This window comes from Hippoglossus stenolepis, chromosome 11, assembly GCF_022539355.2.
Source record: "Hippoglossus stenolepis isolate QCI-W04-F060 chromosome 11, HSTE1.2, whole genome shotgun sequence".
Lineage (NCBI taxonomy): Eukaryota > Metazoa > Chordata > Actinopteri > Pleuronectiformes > Pleuronectidae > Hippoglossus > Hippoglossus stenolepis.
Window position 1 is genome coordinate 19,465,176 of NC_061493.1, and position 19,996 is coordinate 19,485,171.

The window sequence follows — 19,996 nt, forward strand, 5'->3', positions numbered from 1 at the left end:
TTGGCCTCATTCTCTGATCAAAAGAGTTCTCTGTTCCTTTCTGGGGCAGATCTGGGATTAAATGGCTATCTTTGATGACTCACTTAGCAAAATTACAACCCTGTCTCCGAAGATTACCCTCCCCCGCCGCTTCCCCCTTTTTTCCTTGGTCACTTAAAAGACTTCATTTTTAGATGTCAATTTAAAATCTGATTTTTAAAGTGTACTCATGAGTAAAACATTTAATTCATTGGGTTTTAATTAGATAGTGGCATTCAGGAATAAAATGGGGAAAATGTACTTCCAGGTTTTCCAGTATAAATCCCATTCAGAAGCATATGTTGGGTTAAATCTGACTATGAAAATACATGCACCGACACATTCCCCTTAATGGGAGCTTCAAAAGAAAGCAATAGTTAAGCATTAAAATATTTAAGACTCCAATACCCAGAAGTCCAAAGGAAAAAGAAGTCTCTAATGATTCAGACTTTCAGTTTTCTATTATTTTTGAAGAGGAAAAAATGAGATTAAAACCTAAAAAACTAATTTAATCGGAGCAATTTGACATTTATTTTTCAAATGCACTCATTCACTCCCTTGTTAAAATGAGAGCAGAGCATCGGTGGCACTCTCATATATACTGAATGTGCCTTAAACATGGAGCCGGAGCTGTGAGGTGATGATTATGATTGATGCAACTGAAACTGTGATTACCATTTAAATGAATGTCAAGGATGTAAGCGCGTACAGCCCCGGTGAGGCTGGAGACAATGAATATATTGTACACAACGCACACATCTCCACTCGCAGTGAGGGTGTGGACGGGGCTGGCAACGTATAGGAATGAGTTTCCTTCAGGAAGAGTTAGTGTCAGGCAACAATTAGGAAAATCATATTACACAAAAAGGGAGTTTTTACAAGAAACAGTAAATACAGGCTTCTAATAAAGTGTTTCTGTTTTTTTTTTCTGTAACACAATCTTTAGATGAAATAAGCAATAGCAGCTTTGGATTGAAATGTTCTTCTGTCTTTTGGTCCGTCCACCACTTTGGTCCAGACTTAAATATCCAATTAACAACTGGACGCATTGCCATGACAGTTTTTACAGAAAATAAAGAATTTCTGGCGTCACCATGATGTTTTGAAGGAAATGTCTCAACAAGTAGAGGGTATTTTTGTTTTACTTAGCTCCATTCTCAAGTTCAGAGCTTCAGTTGTGCTTCATGACTTTGGTTCCTGACCAAACTGCTGAAGAACCAAACACGTTGACCTTTTGCTACTTCACAAATATACAGAAGCTGCAAATTTGTCTCCAAAGAGAATGTGGTTGTAAGAATTCAATAAAAACATTACGGAATGATTTTTCTGCATGTGACTTTGTGTAATCTCTTTCCTGGGAGGCGAACGGATCAGCTTTCAGTGCCACAGAACACATTTTGACTGACTTGTCTTTGGGGATAGTATATGGTAATGCACAGTGTGTATACGGTACAACGGGGGGGGGGAGTTTGTATGTGGGAAGAAACAGACATGAGGTTGAACAAAAACAAGAAAATATTTTCCACGGGCAGGGACACGTGTATATCGATTAGCTGTCGACATCAGTTCCACATGGAAAAACAAAACCAGAAAGCAATTTCTACCTGATTCAAAGTCGTCACAGATGAAAACAATCGGAATAAGTAATGTGAATTTTCACTGCAACGCTCAAGCTGTGCGCTTGTTGCACAAAAAAAAAGATATCCAAAGTCCAAAAGAAGAAATCCAAGAGCAGAGGAGAAATACGAGAGCAGATGTTTCACGTGTGCACAAGAGCAGTGTGAGCGCAAGAAGAGCTGGAAGAGCTGGAGGAAATCCATCCACACTCAATAAGTGCAATAACTAGAAAACATTTCTATTTTTCTATTATTTATTGTCTGTGGAAAGAAGAAGCACTCAGAATTTTGTTGTATTGTGCGAGGACAATAAAAGCTTTTATTTCATTTTAAGTAAAACAATATCTGAGTACAAGCACATAGTTTGAGCGCAAGCAAACCAATCTCATCACAAGGGGCTTTTTGAGTGCAAGCGCAGGGTTTTGAGTGAAAATACTTGATAACCTGAAGTCAATAAGTCCTGCTCTCAAACTGAAAGACCATGCTCTTGAATAACGATAAAAAATACTAAAAAGTAAATCTACTTTTTGAATATATACTCAAATGTTGAAGTATAACTATATTATTAATCAATACTTAATTATAATACTTGAGCACATGGCTACTTATCACCACTGACTAAATCTGTGTTTTATTATTTGGATTTCAATGCTTTATTGTTTTTATATCATGTGCCTCTCTTAAAAAATGTAACCAAACCTAAATGTAAAAGCTATTCATGTAAAACCTTAACTTGCTGATGTGGTGACATGAGTCTGAATCCACAGGCTGGAGCTACTCTCTCCCAACACTTCATCACATCTTAATAAAAGAAAGAGCAACAATATCCACTTTAATGGAGAAGTTCATCAATTTCCCCTCAGACTCTGTCATCCCAGATGTGTGCTTGAGAGTTAATCCTATTTCGAGGGGCCAATTGAGGACGTGGCACACTGCTGATGGACCATAAACCCTTTTCTTGGGTAGGGGGCGAGGGTGGTAACAAGACCCAACAGGGCACTATTAAGGTGCATTCCGAGTGTCGCCATCATGTCATTGTGTCGCCTGACAGCTGTGAATGGCAGAGACAGGAGAGGTCATAACGCCGAGTCTCATCCGCTCTCTCTGGTGAGGGCCGAGCCGAGACATGTGCATCTCTGTCAAGGCAACGCAGGGCTCGGCTGACAGATAACTGATAACTGGGCTTTAAAAGAAATGAGAACGAGAGCAAGTCTAGGGCATCATAATCCCTTTGGAAAGGTTTTCCATCTGTCACAAACGGGGGTGACCGGGCTCGGGTAATTTCCCCACAGGATTTACAGAGAACATTAAAAAAAGGAGCCGTGTAATATCCCCACCCCCCCATCCTCCGCCTACCTACCTCGGAGAGAGAGAGGCAGCAGCGTCAGGTGCGGAGGGAGGATCCACCCTTTTCATCTCACATGAAGACGTATTGATCGGCTGTGGATCGCTTTTGTTTGCTTCTTTATATTATGTTATAGCTAAATTTTCGATTCCACAATGTCGTGCAGGTTTCAACACGGTACCAGGGCCTAATCTCTCGTTTACGGTTAATTTCTAATCCTCTCTTTAGTTAGTTTAGTTTAGCGACACCAGGAAGATCCTAAAAATAAAGGATCACATTTTTGACTCCATGCACTTACAGTCCTCTTCTACCAAAAGTGGATGATCTGCTGTGTGTGTCAGCGCCGGCACAGAGGACCCTTCACTTTTTGGGTGTTTTAGCAGGATATTTTGGCTTAAGAGGAGCAGTAACTCACTGTAGACTCACTACTGTGTCTTTCTTACTCCTGGTGATGACATGGCGGAGACTCTCTATCACAACATGCCTCAGTGCAATGGGAGATTTTGAGGCAGGTAATGTACAAAGGTAACAGAGCGGTCGTGGATCTGTCCTGACGTAAGAATCAAACTGTTTATTGCACATTTGCTGAAGAGATTCATAGAAAAATCAAAAAATGGGACAAAACATTTTCTCACAAATCAAGCACAGAGATTATTAAAGATTCGATTTTTCAAACATTTTCAAACATGGGCCTCAAATCTCTTTCCAACCAGTGAAACACGGAGCTCAATGTGACTGCAGCATCAACCTCTGATAAAAAGCTCCTTCATGCAATAAAAATGATTTATGTAAAGACCTGTATGATGTAAATCAAAAGTGGAAGTGATTAATATAAAAAAGGTAAATTAAAATAAGGGCTATAGGAAGGGCAGTGCTGTTCCCCAATCAGACGATGCTGTTGGTTTCACATTGTAATAATGCATCGGAACATTATTATCCCACTGTGTGATCGTACATTATTTCTCCTTCTGTATAAGCTTCAGGCCGTCTGGATGCTGGGAATCCTCAGAAATGCATTATTTAACAACGCATGACGTTATGTTCTGGCTTCATTGTGACTTCTTCCCTTCTGCATGTGGACTGGAGGAGCCGGGGATCAAACCATCAACTCCCCCATCAATTCAAGGTTCATATTGTTTCTCTAGCCCAATTATTTACAGAGATATTGTGACCTTGACCTTTGACCTTTGATCATCATCAAGACATCCCCTCCCAGGTAATAACACATCTTGGTGAAAATCCCTACACACACATTGGTGAAGACAACCCCCCTTCTTGCACCGTTTCACCTGCCGTGACAAAAGTCTCAACACTTCTACGATGCATCTAAATTACTGCCAGTGTGCAGGAAGTCATCGTTTCTTTTGCTTGACCGGTGCGAGACAATTAGTTGAATGACAGAATGTGACAGCCGCGGTGATCGGCTGCAGTGTTCGGGAAATTAAGACGCAGGCAGTGACAAATCGACTGCGGGGTCGGAGGTCACGAAAGCTCATTGCCCTTGACAAGCTCCTGCCTGCTATAATTGGATCCTGCATCATGAATGGTGTTGTTCCGCAGGAGAAAGAAGAGACAGATCTGGCAAAGGAATTTGCCTGCGGCTGATATTAATAGACCATTTTTCGTTCTTGTGTGCAGAGCGCTGCCGACGTTTCACAGGCAGTTCCCATTTCATAGGGAGTTGTAATATACACAAAGACACAAAGGAAGATCCGTGTCACTCTGACATGGTATGTGTGTATTTCAGGGCTGTGTGATAATCCAATGTTGTTTTTTCCTGGTTTCCAAAAACTTTGTATGGGCCTGAATTGCATGGATGTTTCCTTATTAACTTATTAACAATAGGTTTGTTAATGTTTGTTATGTTCTTTTTGTCAGTAATACCACTCAAGGTACCTCCCTGAGTTCGTAGTTCACGCGAGGAGCTGACCTGCTCTGCTGTTATGCACGTGAGGCTGTTTTGTGTTTTGAGGAGCTGCTGTACTTCACACACTCGCCTGTTTTGCTTGCCACCACCTACTGTTTGGCAGCTGGGACACCTGGTGGGTGGCATTTGCTGCAGAGCGAGGGTGATGTGGAAGAGACCTGCGGACCGAGTGGAGACCTGTGGGTGTGAGAGACAGATGCCTGGGCCCTACAGTGCTGCACACTGTATCCAACCGCGTCTGATATACAGTACGATCTCAACACCTCTGCCGAGAGGCAAGACTACGTGGGAAGTGGCATATCACCCTGATGGGTGGTGCATGTCAGGTACAGTATGCTCTGCCGGGAGGGTGAGACCTGTGGGTATGAAAGACTGGCACTTTAGTCTATTGTGATGCTGAGCACATGGGAGAAACAATATGTGAGATGTGATGATTATTCTGCTCAACTTCCTGTGTAATGACTGTGTAATTATTGAGTTATGCGCTTTAAGCAAACTGTTGCTGCCTTGTTGTGCTGAGCAGCTCTTTGCATCTGCATCGCGTAGATATAGGGAGAACATGCAGATAGAAAGACCAGGATTCGAACCGGGAACCTTCTTGTGTCTAAAGCCAGTGGGATTCATCTGCATACTGTATGTGTTGGAAGCGAAAGTACTTCATTAGCATGTTTCCAGAAGTCACATTCACACACACACACATTCAGACGGTGCTTCTATAATCTACAACATCCACACACAGCCGTCAGGGGCCATTTAGAGGTTCAATGTCTTGCCCAAGTACAATTTCGTATGCGGAATGGAGGAGCCATGGGATCAAACAACCGTCCCACTGGTTAGTGGATGACCCGATCTACCACCTGAGCCGCATTAGAGCGGTCAGGTGCAGTCGTGTTATTCAATTCCCCAAAAATCTATATATATCAGCATTTCATCTATAAGCCAGATCTGAGCGTCGCAGCATGAATACGAAGGACTGCAAGATTATTATCATGGTTGGAAAGCGGAAGAGATGAACTTGTAGTCTAGGTAAGAGGTGGTGGCAGCTTTGTTGGGACTCACTTTATTGTCAGTACTACTGTGTATTGCACACTTTAGAAAACAAGACAATTATTGTGTATCCTGACCCAAATTCTCGATGGCAGAGCCCCCTGAAAGCCCCCCAGCTTTCCCGACATCCCACTGCTCCACTCGTTCATGACAAATGAGAATTGGGGAGCGTGAGACTCCAACACTGAGCCAGTTCCCATATGTTCGAGCTCATCCCCATTGGCTGAACAAGCACATGCAAATTTCCAGAAAGAGAAAACAAGGCGATGATGAATAGATGGAGAAATATCACATGAGCCCATCCGAGTCCAAAGAGCCAGGATCCCAAATGTAGCCATCAATCCTCTTTCTGTGTTCTCCTTGTGTTTGCATGTTTTCCACTGGTTTTCCATCTCCAGTCAAGTGGAGACTCAAAGGTGTGAACATGTGTGTTTCAGCCTTGTGATGAACCGTCGGCCTGTCCTGGATTTTATTATTTTATTTCAGCCTCTGGACGTGGAAAAGGTCACGGAGACGGATGTAAAATGAAGACGTTCCCCATAAATGATTAACTCTGCGGTCAAAACTAACCAGCCATTATTTTTAATCTTCTAATACAAAATATGAAACAAGTCCCGGTTGTTTAAATTGATCAAACGCTTCTTTCGGTCTCACCTGTTCACTCTGTCTTTTCTCAGCTAAACAGGTAAATATGGCTCTGAATAGTAATGAGAGCAACAGTGCATGGCCTTGAAATTATGCCTGTCTGATGCTCACCCTTGAGACACAGTTGAACAGTTCAGCGCTGAACCAGAGCGGAGCAGTGTGAATGAATATGCACTTGGACTGGGTGAGTGGAAACCATAACCCCCTCAGCCGGGCAGTCTGACAGCCTCCTGCTGTTCGGCACTTGACTCGTGGCAGCTTACAAAGTTTTTGTTTTGATTATGTTTTGGCGGATCACAAGCGGAGCCACTCGAAAAAAGAGCAAAACTTTTTTGCTTTTTACAGATGAAGTTCTTAAAGTGGCTGAGTCTCCTTTACTGCTTTAATATATGTGCCACTGACAGGGACGTTATATGCACTTGTTGAATAGTGGACGGATATTTGTAATAAAATTAACCAACCCATTAATTCTAAATCGCGGTCCTTAGGAATCAGAGCCTTGGTCGATTTTAATGCAGCCATCGAGGTGTTGGTGATTTACATCTGAAGTGACACTGTGAGAGAAAACCGGTAGAATACTGTGGTCTGGCAACCAATACGAGCAGAACTGTTATATGTAAAAATATAAATGTTGAAGCAGAAAAATACTTGAACATGACTTGGTGATTATAAAAACATTATTTTGAACTAAAGTCCATAGTATATGCAGTATATCTAATACCCGCCTCTCACCCAGTATCAGCTGGGATTGGTTCCAGTTCCTTCGAGACCCTCAAACGATCAGCCGTATAAATGATGGATGGACGGATGGTTATCCCCGGTTAGAATGTATTTTAATGGGTTGTTCCATGTAGAATACAGTATAGATAAAGCCATCAAATTTAGCTTTAGATGTATTTCTACATAAGAAATTATTTAAATTTGACTTTATTAGCTGAAGATACTGCATGAGTACAAACTCAACTGGCATCACTTCATTTATGCTGTTTCTATGATTTAGAAATTACCAATCCATACATTTCCTGAAAGAGAGATCGGTCCCACTTTATTGGAGAGTTGTGATTTCATATTTTTAACAAATACAAACAAAATTAAATGCTGGAAAGTAAAATAACAACAAGAGGTTGTGAAATGTATTTTTCAGTTTGCTCGTGTCAACTGTGTCTTGATTGCACTTCTTGAAAAATGTGTTCACATTTGTTCGCATCTTGCATTAAACATACACCGTTGAGTGGTGGTTTGGTCTTGAGTTGGCTCACAGCGGCACTTTTAACACTTTCTTGGAAATAAACCCTTTGCAGTGAAGAGGAAGTGGACTCACTGTAATGCACTGCACTGCACCGCCTGTCACAATGAACGGAGGCTCAGTGGAGCGAGAGGAGAGAGGACCAGAGGGGATGTGGAGGGGAGAACCGGGGCTAAGTGTTATGCGAAGGCAGGCGGTGACCTCGTGGGAAAGGTACACACCATCTCAGTTCATGAATTGGCTCCAGATGGGAACTGGCAAGTGGGAAAAGCGGAAGAGAATTGTATCGACAAGCTATGCCTGGGCAGGCCCTGAGCAAGGCCATTAGCCATGTTGCAGAGTCACCAGGGAGAGCTCCGTCAGTCTGAGATTTCACTTCAGCTGAGTGTTGATGGGAGCTCTCTCCGGCCGTCCTGCGCTGCAGCCAAACACCGAGGCAGAATCCTAATCAAGATGCTGATGAGAAAAGCACAGCGATCCTAAAGTAATAAATACCTCTAATGTCGGGGACGGACTGGGATAATGGTCCCTGTGCTTGTCTCCTTTGTTTTAATGAGGTTATTACTCAAATGACTTGTTCTGTCTTTCCTAAACTTGTACTAATTCACCGCGACTATTGTTGGTACCTGGAAAGTTAGGAGGCTATTATCACCAGAGGGCTCAGCAGGAATGCGGTGTAACTTTGTGAGTTACCCTCTGGCTGTCTGCAGAGGAAGGAGACTCTAATAGCTGCAGAAAAGGTGGAACTGATCTGAATTTAAGAATTTAGGTTTGACTAAATCAAATGAAAGGACAAAAGTGAACAAAGAAAAGGCCGAAAAATCGAAATGATAAGGTTACATCCAAGTATCAGGACTGTAGAAGACCATGGATGATATACATACTAAGTGTTAAATCTGAAGTGTTGGCATTCGGTAGCTTGTTCCACCACTGGAGAAGCAGAAATAAGAACAGTCTGCGATTGTTTGTGGGGACGATAACGCCAGAAGACGTTTTATGGAGAAACCAACACAGAGCATAACCCCGAATGATTGAGTTCAATACGATGGGTGCAGACCCAGAAGTCGCTCTGTAGGTGAGCGTTAGTGACGTTAATTTGATTCCGCGGGGCACGGGTAGTCAGTGGAGGTCAATGAGCAGCAGTGACATGTGCTCATCAGAGACCAGATGCACCGTTGCATTCTGGACCATCTGTAAAGGTTTCACTGTGCATGAAGAGAGGCTCGACGTAACCTTGGCCCGTACCAGGAGCTGGGTGGCATACTAAGTTAGGCCGGAGGTGAGGCCTGATTTCTCTAATGCTGTTCAGAGCAAAGCACCTGGAGACGGATACGTGGTCAGAGAAAAAAAGCCGGTGATTAGACATGACACCCAGGTTTCTCACCGCCTTGGTTGTGGTGAAAGATGAACATGATAATGTTGATATTTTGATTCAGAGGTTGAGTGGCCAGGATTAGTTCAGAATGTGGCATCTCTTCATCCATGTGGGTTTGTCCATTACCTCTTTTAAACCAAAATTAGCGACCCAACGTGCCCGGAAACCAATGCGTTGAATCTTTTACAATACACGTTGTTCCCAAGATGTAAAAACCAATAGGTATACAAACGTTCATGGCTATTCCTGGCCCAGAAGTTCAATGCACGTCGTAATGTTGCTCCAGAGAAGGTGCAGCATCAGCATATATACTGCCAAAAAAACAGAGAAAAGAAATTAGCATCTGTCAGCATCATGTTTCCATCACTGCAAATCGGAGCCAGAGGCGATAATAACCTGTGTCTACTGCAGAGTCATTTGACCGGGGAGTGATTGCTGATTGTATCCATTTCCTTTGCAGACAAAAGCCAGATGTTAGTGGGTGTTAGTGGGTTTTCTAAACCAGTGGAAATGGGGCTTGAGAGACAAGAAATGAAGGCATATCTCGCGTATAACAGGTCCAGACCCACACTTGAGCCCCGCAAGAAAAAGAAACACTGACATTTTTGAGAGTTTAACAAGATGTTACAGGCCATCGCCGTGTTGTAAAGTGAGCATCCAACTGCAGTCGCCCACTTTTTGACAGTGGTGACAGACTGTGATGTGGAGCTTGCCTCGCAGTGCTGAGCGAGGCGTCTATTCTGATCAGCTCCGCTTGGAGCAGGATATTTGGAGTGAACACTGTCAAAACCCTCCGTAGTCCTCGTCTCAGCCGCAGACAACTCGTGCCACAGCACATCAGTCAGAGACAGGCCTCGGCACCTCCGTCGCCACATGAGAACATTTGGTGGGAGCGAGTGACGGCATGAAAAAAGTTTTGCGGATCAAATTTTCTTGAAGAGAGCAAACACATCTGGGTCGCCAAGCCTCAATCAATTTTTAATAAAACCCACCATGCTAGAAGTCGTGAAATGAATAACACAGGGTCGGGTGTAAAATGTGTTTTTTAGAGAGAGCTTTGAAAGTATTTAAAATGGTAACAGAGACATTTTTTAAAGCTAATAGGATTGTGTGATTAATAATAACAACAAACAGTCAAATAAGAATCGCTCTTTCGGTACATTTGTCTGTGTCTTGCCTACGACTCCCTATCCATCCTTCTGCCTGCACCTCCATGCATGTGTTTGTGTGTCTCACCTTATACACTGTGTGTGTGTGTGTGTGAACGTGTTCCTCCTCTTAGTTGTCTATCACCACCTACAGTATGTGTTGGCGGGTGCCTGTGTGTGTGCATGTGTTAGCTGTCTGACTCCATAAGCCAGGGGAGTCGAGGGAGTTGTCAGAAGGTGGTTGCCCTGGTTTCCTTTAGCAAGAAAGATGAGCATCTCCTGCACAACACCAGAACAAAGAGGCAACCTGCCTGAGTGTAGCAGAGAAAAAAAATAAGCATCAGGAAAAGCTCCAGAACCAGGAAGTGCTGAGCCTAATCAGCACCTCTGCCTCCTCTGTGTTGTCCTTTACCTTTACAATAAACACTGGACTGTAACTTGGTAAAACAGCGACTGTGACAGAGGATTAAAAACTCCTCCACGTTCTTATCGCAGCTTCTTGAAGACAGTTTGTTTGCCGCACTCCCGTCTGAACTCTCTCCCCCAGCTGATGGATTTAGCAGATCCAGCGCTCAGCCTCCTTGGGCCTCACTAAATGAATTAGGGAGGCTTGAGTAGCTACATTTTTAGCTCCATGCACTAGATGCACATTATCCTGAGCCGCTGAAAGCCTAAATACCTGCTGGGCCTCACTATGACCATTCAGCTGCCATCAAGAGCCCGCAGAGAGGGCGGCGAGGAAGAGAGACTGCGCGGGACGGGGCGAGCACACGGGAGAGAGTGGCTGATGACAGCAAAATCAATTAATTGAATGAGTGGACAACTCTTGCCCGGATCGGGTTGCACTACTGTGATAAAACAAAGTGCACATTATGTTTTTTAAAAATGAAGGGGCGGGGTGGGTAAGCTGAGCACCTAGAGGCCCAGCAGTGATAGCGACTGCATTCGCTATAGCGCACATCCGTCATAGCGGCAGAAGCTCCCTGTTGCTTCGCTGCGGCGCAGAAAGACACAGAGGCACCAGAAGACGCCTTTGCTTTGCCTCCCAGGAGATTCCCATCCTCCATGTATAGTTTGTTTATGTGGAGCTGTTTCCCTTTTATTGACCACGATCAGTGGTGCAGGGTCTAATTAGTTTGAGCTTTAGCCCCTTTCCCAATTCCTCTCCCTTGGCCCTAACCCCTACATATGAAGACGCCTTCGCTGGGAGTGTCCCCTTCAAACGGAGCCACAAGAGAAAGGGCTAGAGAATCTTCCCCTAGGAATTGGGACTTGTTTTGATGGTGTTAACAGCGATTTTCCTGAAACGCTTTTCACAGCCAATCAATAACCTTTTTATTTGCTCCTGGATAAAGATATTCTGCTGGATTTAAAATAAATTTTGTGGTTATTTTGCAAGCTTTCATACTTACATTTAGGAGCATTTTACCTGCATCGGTCACCGTGTTGAGTTGCTTCATCCGTTTGTAAAGCATTCAGAAATAAACTACGGTTGAAGGGGTGTTTGAAGGGCTAGATGGCCACGACCCCTACATCACATTGAGACACATTACCCCTTCATGGCCACGCGCAAAACAAAGGGGTAGGGCCAAGTGGTAAGGACAGGGCATTCGTTTTCATTCTTGTACATAAGTATACTAAGATTTTCGTAAACATATCATGATTCCAGAAATACCAGCAACCTTCATCTCTCTTAGATTTCTGTTAGTCCCCAAACACCATTACATCACTGCACACAATTGGAACTACTGCACCCTTATCAGCAGCATCATTAAACTCTGATATGCAATTTTATCTTTTAACATCACCCACAGCTGAATGTTATACTCTGTGATCTAACCCCTCGCAAGGCCCTCGCTGGTCGGCTACCGGCTTCATCCACGTCCGAGATAGGACAAGATAACCAGATCACAGGTGCACTGCATCAGTCTCTGCTCGTGTCAATGGGATTACCTGTCCTCTGTAGCCCGAGACGTGCAGTGGGAGGCATGGAGCAAAGAAGCTGGGGAAATAGGTCAAGCACGCTGATAAGGGCAGGTGTTCTTTTGAAGATGTCTCCACCGTCTCTGGGGGGACAAAAGTACAGCGAAACATTACTACTTTAATAAATAGCCAGAAAGCTTGTGTTAAAATCGGTGCAGCAGTTCAAGAGTTTCTCTTCGGTGCGTTCGGGTTAAAATGGAAAATGAGACGACTGCTGTTACTGCAGAGGATGCATATTGTTCTAATGATGCACGGGAACACAAACACCCTCTTCCTTCTCTTTCTGACGATAGCTCAAGATAAAAAAAGTGAATTACTTCAGATTTTGCGGCCCGGAGACGCCTCACCTTACAAGTACCATCAAAGATACACGGGTCCTAAAGGTTTTTTATCAGGATCCAGATAAGAGGAACTGCAGAGTTTAGATAATCATCTGGTAAAAATGATCCTGCTCGGTGCTGAAACCGATACTGCAGCTGTGCTGAGGGAACAGCAGGGGGGCTGGGGAAGAGGCAGTCGACACTCACACAGAGAAAACACGCTGTATTACTGTTAAATAACAACGTGCCTATAGTTAAAGAATAGGATAGCATTAATGTAAGTCTATTTCAATTTGTTATTGAGTCTGTCCATTTTATATATAGATATACAATAGTCTACAGTACATGGGGAGATATGCACATTATATTAATACACTTTAATTATTTCAGATCTAATAAATGTATATATTTTCCTTAACTTTTGGTTCCGAGTGATTTTCATTCCCATGAATACAACAGAAGACAAGTACATTTGCTTCTGGGTTGTAAAGGCTGATAATTTACATGCTAACTATTGTAAAAGCGATTGGTCAACGTGGAAAGATACATTTTAACTATGTTTTCTAAAACTAAAATCCCCAAAACATTAATAATAATACTGTTCATGGTTTGGCCATCATTTATACAGTAAATAAAGACATTGTTATTTTGGAATAATTGAGATCTAAGAGGAAACCAACTTTTATCTCAGTCAAGTTCACTTTTATTTTGGAGGAAATTATGATTCCAAACTGACGTAAACATTGATTAGTTTGATTTCCGACTTTTCCAACTGTACTCACCATGGTTGTGTAAACACAGTTGTCCTGTGAAATGGGAGGTTATTTCAGTTTACATTTATCTTTTACCTCCAAATAAAGCTTATTAGGTTTTCGCTGTTTTGTTACTTATCCTATTGACTTCCAGACAATTGGGACTATAAAGTTATAACAACCAATAAGAATATGAACCAAACTAGGACCATAAAACAATGAGATTTATTAACTAATAAGTTCTTTGAGATTTAATCTAATGAGGTCATTAATAAAACAATCTGGAGATGCAAAATCCGTCAATAACGATGGTAAAGTACAAGACATCAGCTTTTGGGAGGCCTGTCAGAGCACAATGATGCTGTTCTGGATCCAAAGAACAATTTGGATTGAAAAAAAAAAAAAAATCCATTTCATATATCGAATCATCCTGTCGCCAATTCATCCTCAACAGCAGCAGCTGTTCTTCGTGAATTCTGCAGCAGCTTTAGATTCCCTGATAATATCCCAATCCCTTTGTCTAAACTATGATTAAACTCCCGTCAACAGCAGGAATAATACACAGGATTTCTTTGTTATTACGCAGCATTCCACTTTAAAAAGAAGAAGTTCTCAGGTATAGCCAGAGGGATGATGTCATTGCGATGAAAGGCAAAGTGGTCGTGTCTTTCATGTCGGCAATCCCTCCATTAAATAACAGATGAAAGAGCAGCTAAAGAGAAAAGAGCGCTGGTCACGCCGGATAGAAAAGACAAAGCTAATGCTTGGAACAGGATTTGGGGGGGGACAGGTGGCGTCGTATCCGTGCACCGACAATGAAACTGTCGACCCCTCTGTCATCTTGGGAAGTAGCTTTGACCTTGGTTACGGATTTTGCATTTGGCATCCTTTTGACTTTCCTCCAACGCCGACATGAAATAGAATCCAGATACTTTGAAGTGAGGTGTCAAAACACGAGTCCTCACTTGCTAGTGAATAAGAGATGACAGCACCTCTCGTGGTCAAAGTTTCCTTCTTTAAGGTTAGTTCGGAAGAAGTTCAGAGCACAAACTGTGCTCTGCAGCTGGCTTTACTTCGACAATTACATAATAACATACAATTTAAATACTACAATTATGTTAATTTACTGTCTCATGTGTAACAGGAAACAGTATTTATCAGTAAACATTACATATTAAAATTTCCATTTGGTTCAATGGAGAAAAGTAACTAAATACATTTCTCAAGTATTGCACTTAAGTAAACGTCTGATGTAATACTACAATTTCCTACAATACTACATTTTATTCTATACTCAACTACATTCATATAGTTACATTGCAGATTACACATTAATAACATATGTTAATTTGGAAGATAAAACCAGAGGGTGTCAAGGTTTCTGGCTTGAGGTTCCCTCCCCAAAATATCTATATAGTAATTTTTTATTGAGATCAATGCAGTATTCCTTGGGAAATTGGTGAAAATGTAAAAAAAGGTTTAAGAAAGTGATAAAACAAATTCTCAGATCTATAACAATTGTCCGGATCAACACCCACATGTATGTGGTTCTTTCTTGACCTATGTCCAATTCCTCCCTCAGGTTTCATGGAAATCTGATCAGTAGTTTTTATGAAATCCTGCTCAAAAATACACACAAACAAAACAATAAACAACACACCGATGGACAGGGGTGAAAACGTAACCTGGCTGAGGTAATAACACAATATCTGTCAATCACAGAATTGCAGAATGAGTACTACGAGTTTTAATACAGTGTTTTTCTTTTTCACTTTGCTGTATTGATTTATAAGTAAAGGGTCTAAATAACGCTCCTTTCTGTCCAAATATAAATTCCGTGTTGCGTATCTATAACCATGGGCTATAAGTGGATAAATCAATCATCCTCAATGAAGGACAGCTGCTCCACAGATTCATTATTCCACTCACACGTCACTGTTTACGCTTCCGGAGGCGTCGTGGACCGACTTCAACAAGACGTCAGTGACAGGACGATGCCCACTTGATAACGCTGGTGGGATCCACGGTGCTCTCGCTGTAAAAAGCCGTCTCAGCTTTCTCATTCTCAAACTGCAGAAGGGAGTCCCCCCCTCCCCATCTGTTTTTGTATATAAAATCCTTACAACACTCTACATGTGGCTCATTATATTGATTTCAAACAAGCCATCATGATAGTGTACAGCAGTTCAGCTTGCCAAGACTTAATTGTCTATTTCCCCAATGTCACTGGATGCTGCGTATTCGCTACAACCCCCCGTCTCCTCGTCTGAACGTTCCCATCCCGCCCCCTCATTAAGCGAATCATTCCTTGAGATGCTCTAATGGCTCCTAAATTGTTTATGGGGGCAATTTAATTTGTGTGTAAGGAATCCTAATAAACACTCTCGGCACACAGACGAGTAATTATGCATTTGGCTAAATAGATAATTGAATGGGCTTGAAGATAGATGAGAGCATCTGCGGCAAAATTTGTCCTGGTGGGAGATACAGTAACTTTTGAGGAAATGCAAGCGAGTGAATTTACTGTAATCGCTTTGTGTCCTTGCTTGATTTGTACGTTTATGAGACGGGAAGTAATTGCTTTATTCTTTAAAAAGACGTTAAAGAGTACATTTTATAGGTTTGCTGAAATATCTTCATCTCGTTATCTCAGCGCAACCCGGCGAAGCGTAAAAATACTGAAGCGCGTTGTGTTGGTATTTTCAATATCTAAGCTGCAGCACCATTATACATCTTCATTCAATAAGATAAACTCTCCCTGGAAATCTCACATATTGTTTCAGCTCACAGAGGAACACTAACCTCTGGCACAGTATCCAGTCTTTCACCATTGAGGTCAAGCACAATATCGGTTGCAATATCGTCCCAACGAGGCCGTAATGCAACAGAAATTGAATTTCCCACTTATTCCGCCATTAGTGCACCAATTCTATATTTGGATATTTATTTTTAAGACACATTGACCAGACCGAGTGAGATGCAGGGATGATTCAGGGCGTGGTCCAACCGACAGGTGCACGCTGGCGTCCTACATCGTTATGATGAAGTAGGTTTGAGGTTTGAACAACAACGCCGGCCCTTTCCGCACATCAGCGCTGACACGAGTTTCCACGCGCTCCTGCGGAAGTTCTCATCAGCGGAGCATCAAACAGCTTGAGACTGTGTCAAACTGATATCGCTCTACTCGGCAGAGCCTGAATGATTTATGCATTTGTCATTTCTCATTTGTTGAAACAAGGTGTCAATGTTTTTGTTCCATTGCACCAGTCAAGCCTACAGAGACAGGGAGATAAGGATGGAGCGGACGCCCTTGAAGGAAATAGCAAAGTCGACCAGGCAATTTGTCCAGGCTCTCCTCCTTTTCTCCAGCATTTAGTCGCGAAGGTGCAACAGACAATCACCTTGTGATTCATTTGTAAATCCTCTCCGTCCTTCGACAATATGATCGCACGCTGCATATTCATACCTTGTAAAATGGAGTGAGGATATTAAATGTGACGTTGCTGACTTAGGGATAAAATGCTTCAGAGAAAAGCCCACCCATGGCTGAATGAAGTCACTGCTTTGATTCACTTTCTACTATGATAAATTATGTCTTCATCATCTGCATAATTTTTTCAGTCGGGGCTTAATACAGATTAATAAAATATAAAATGTTGTGATTAAAAACAAAGGAAACAATAAACCACATGCTAATGTTAATACAGCGTTAACTATATCAATATGATTGACGACAGCCAAATCTTTTCATAAATCCCTGCCTCCTCCATGTTAGTGAGTGGGACATGAACCAAACTAAAAGGTCAAAGAACATGTGAAGTAAAGTTTTCTCAAAGATGGTTTCTTTCTGTGTCGAAGCTACGTCGTAGCCTACATGTAGATGTATACCCTACGCAGAGCCCTACCCTGACGTGGACCTCCCCAAAAATATAATTATGCGTCGAGGCAACGCAGACCACAATGGCTGCTATTGGTCCGCTTGCATCAAAAGTGCGGCAGACTCGCCGCCAGTTTTGAATCGAGTTGAAGTAACGAACACGGACAAAGTCTTTATGTTCTTTGTTGCAGTTCTTTAAGAAAAAGCAATTGCTCTTCAACATCTATCATCTCCAACTCCAACATGATCCGCTTAGTAACACTCGCCCATTGTTATAAGCAGACACTCAACACCAGCATAGAAACTCTACCACTACTAGTGTTTTGGAAGTTGTAATTGCAGCGTGACTCACACACACTTACGGACAACTAGGAATGCTCAGCCCGGTGCGCACCTACGGCGTAGCTTCGACGCAGAAGCATGAATCACCCTTTACTCATCTCAGAAATAACACATTTGCTGTATTCATATTCATTATATGTATTCACTCAATCTCAATGGTAGCTATTGTGCTAGTTTATATGCAATCACAACAAGTGCTCTGGACTTTTTCCTTTAAATCCTGTTGAAATCATTTGACAGTGAGTAGCGCATGCGGCCAACTTCACCTTAACTTACATCACATGCATGCAAAAATCATGCAGGGCAGTACTGTATTCACACAGCACAGCCCAACATATACTCACGTACACCCACGCAATTTTGGGGTAAGCTTGGCCTCATCCTGTCAGTGCAGGAGCTGACAGACAGGCTTTCTGCTGTGTGTGTCAAAGGAAGTGGTCCGGTATAGACTTGAGGGATTCACTAACTGAACACTGAACAGGGGAAGAAAGAAGGTGAGAGAGGGAAGGAGAGACAAAAACAGAGAGAGCGAGTGACAGACACAGAAAAAAGAAGAGAACGAGAGGCAGAGAGCGGGGGGGAACAGGGAAAGTGTGTGTGTCTCTGTGTGTGTTTGTGTGTGTGTGTGTGTGTGTGTGTGTGTGACGTGGAGGGGTTTTAAAGTGCCTGAGGCTAAACCACGTGTGAAGATGGCAAGGTCTGAGAAGTCTCCGCTGCTGGGGAAACAAGACAAAACAACAAGCCCAAATGTATAAACTTTAACACCCTGTCCTTCCTTGTAAATTCATGAGCAATACCCAAAGCCCACTTTGACATTTCACTAACTCAGTTTTGGGACGAAGCACTTTAAAATTGTGGTTTTTTCATCCAGGTGCTGTTGAATTGAGCCGCACCAGTTAAACTGAAGTGTCTCGCTGAATTTTAGTCAGAGTAGAGTTGGGAACCACAAGGTCAGTGGATTCACGGAGGATTATATTCACGATATGTGAGTTTACAGCTTCTACCGCCACAGAGTCAAGATTAGAGGGGGACTATACTTATGGCCACATGCACTATTTGCCCCTAATTAAGAAATATTTTTTTGAGTTTTTAAGGAATTCACTGCTTAATCTCTTCCCAGACCACTGAATGTCCATCATAAACCATAGTTTCACAAAAGGCATGGCAGGTCTGTCGGCTTTGGATCCCTCCACTTGTCAGAGTACAGAGTGCACAGAGCTGTTGCAAGAGCAAAACTCACCATCTAGAGTTTGGAGGGTGGTCGGGTGTTTCAAAACTTTACAAAACCCAAAACACAAGGGCAAGAACTGTGTGTCTGCCTGAATGTAAACTGCAGTTATTAGCATCCAATGCTAGCTAAGCTAACTACCCACAAGGCCCAAGCTGGTCCTATATCAGAGATTTGTCAGAGCTTTCCTGCTTGGCCTCGTTTTCAATAAACACATTATTAGGATTCATCTCAAAATATACGAACGTGTTTGTTTGCTATGTGGCCAAAATGCGTAGGGAGTTTTTTGGGGGGGTATTTTCTTGAAATCCAAAAGAAATAATGCAGAGATTAGAAGAAACAATCTGTAGCGTGCTCATATTTATGAACAGTTAGAAAAGTGAGAAATCTGCTTTTACCTCCTCATTCCTGAAATAAAAAACAAAGATGCTTTAACAAATTAAAAGAAAATCAAGTGCTACATCTTCTTCTTTTGTTATTATGCTTTTCATTACGTGCCTTGTCAGAACCAAACTGGCTTAATGTGGAGGTTTAGCAATGTTAACCAAGGGGGGGGGCTGGTTTATATAGTCAGTTAAGTAAGGAATTTTTCTTTACAGAGGCTGAAATGGCTGATATTGGTAAGATATATATATTGCAGGCCACATGGATGTAGGGGCGTCACTCAAGATACAGCATTAGTGCACTGACAGAACATTTACCAAATCTGAGACAGGACAGAGAGACAAGATTCTTTGAAAGTCAAAAGGCTAAGGGCACAGGAAATGACTCCAGCACAATTGTAGTCAGCTCAATGTTCAATTATTGCTGATGAAAGGGACATTTTGTGGGGCGCACATCAGCCAATGGGATTAGTGAAAGTGATTTCCTTGTCCTGGGTTGTTTGACAAAGTCTGCCCGTAATCCTCTTGAAAACTTTGCCGTCTTGGCTTTTCCTGACCGTTGGCTTTCCTCTGAGCAGAGGATGGCACGCAGAGACCGAAATAAATAAATAAACGTCCACTTACGGCTCGAGTCAAAGCGATTAAAGCCACATACACACACGCACACACACACACACACACACACACACTCACACACACACAAACACTGTAGAGGCTGTGTTTTTGTTTTCAATGTATCAATGT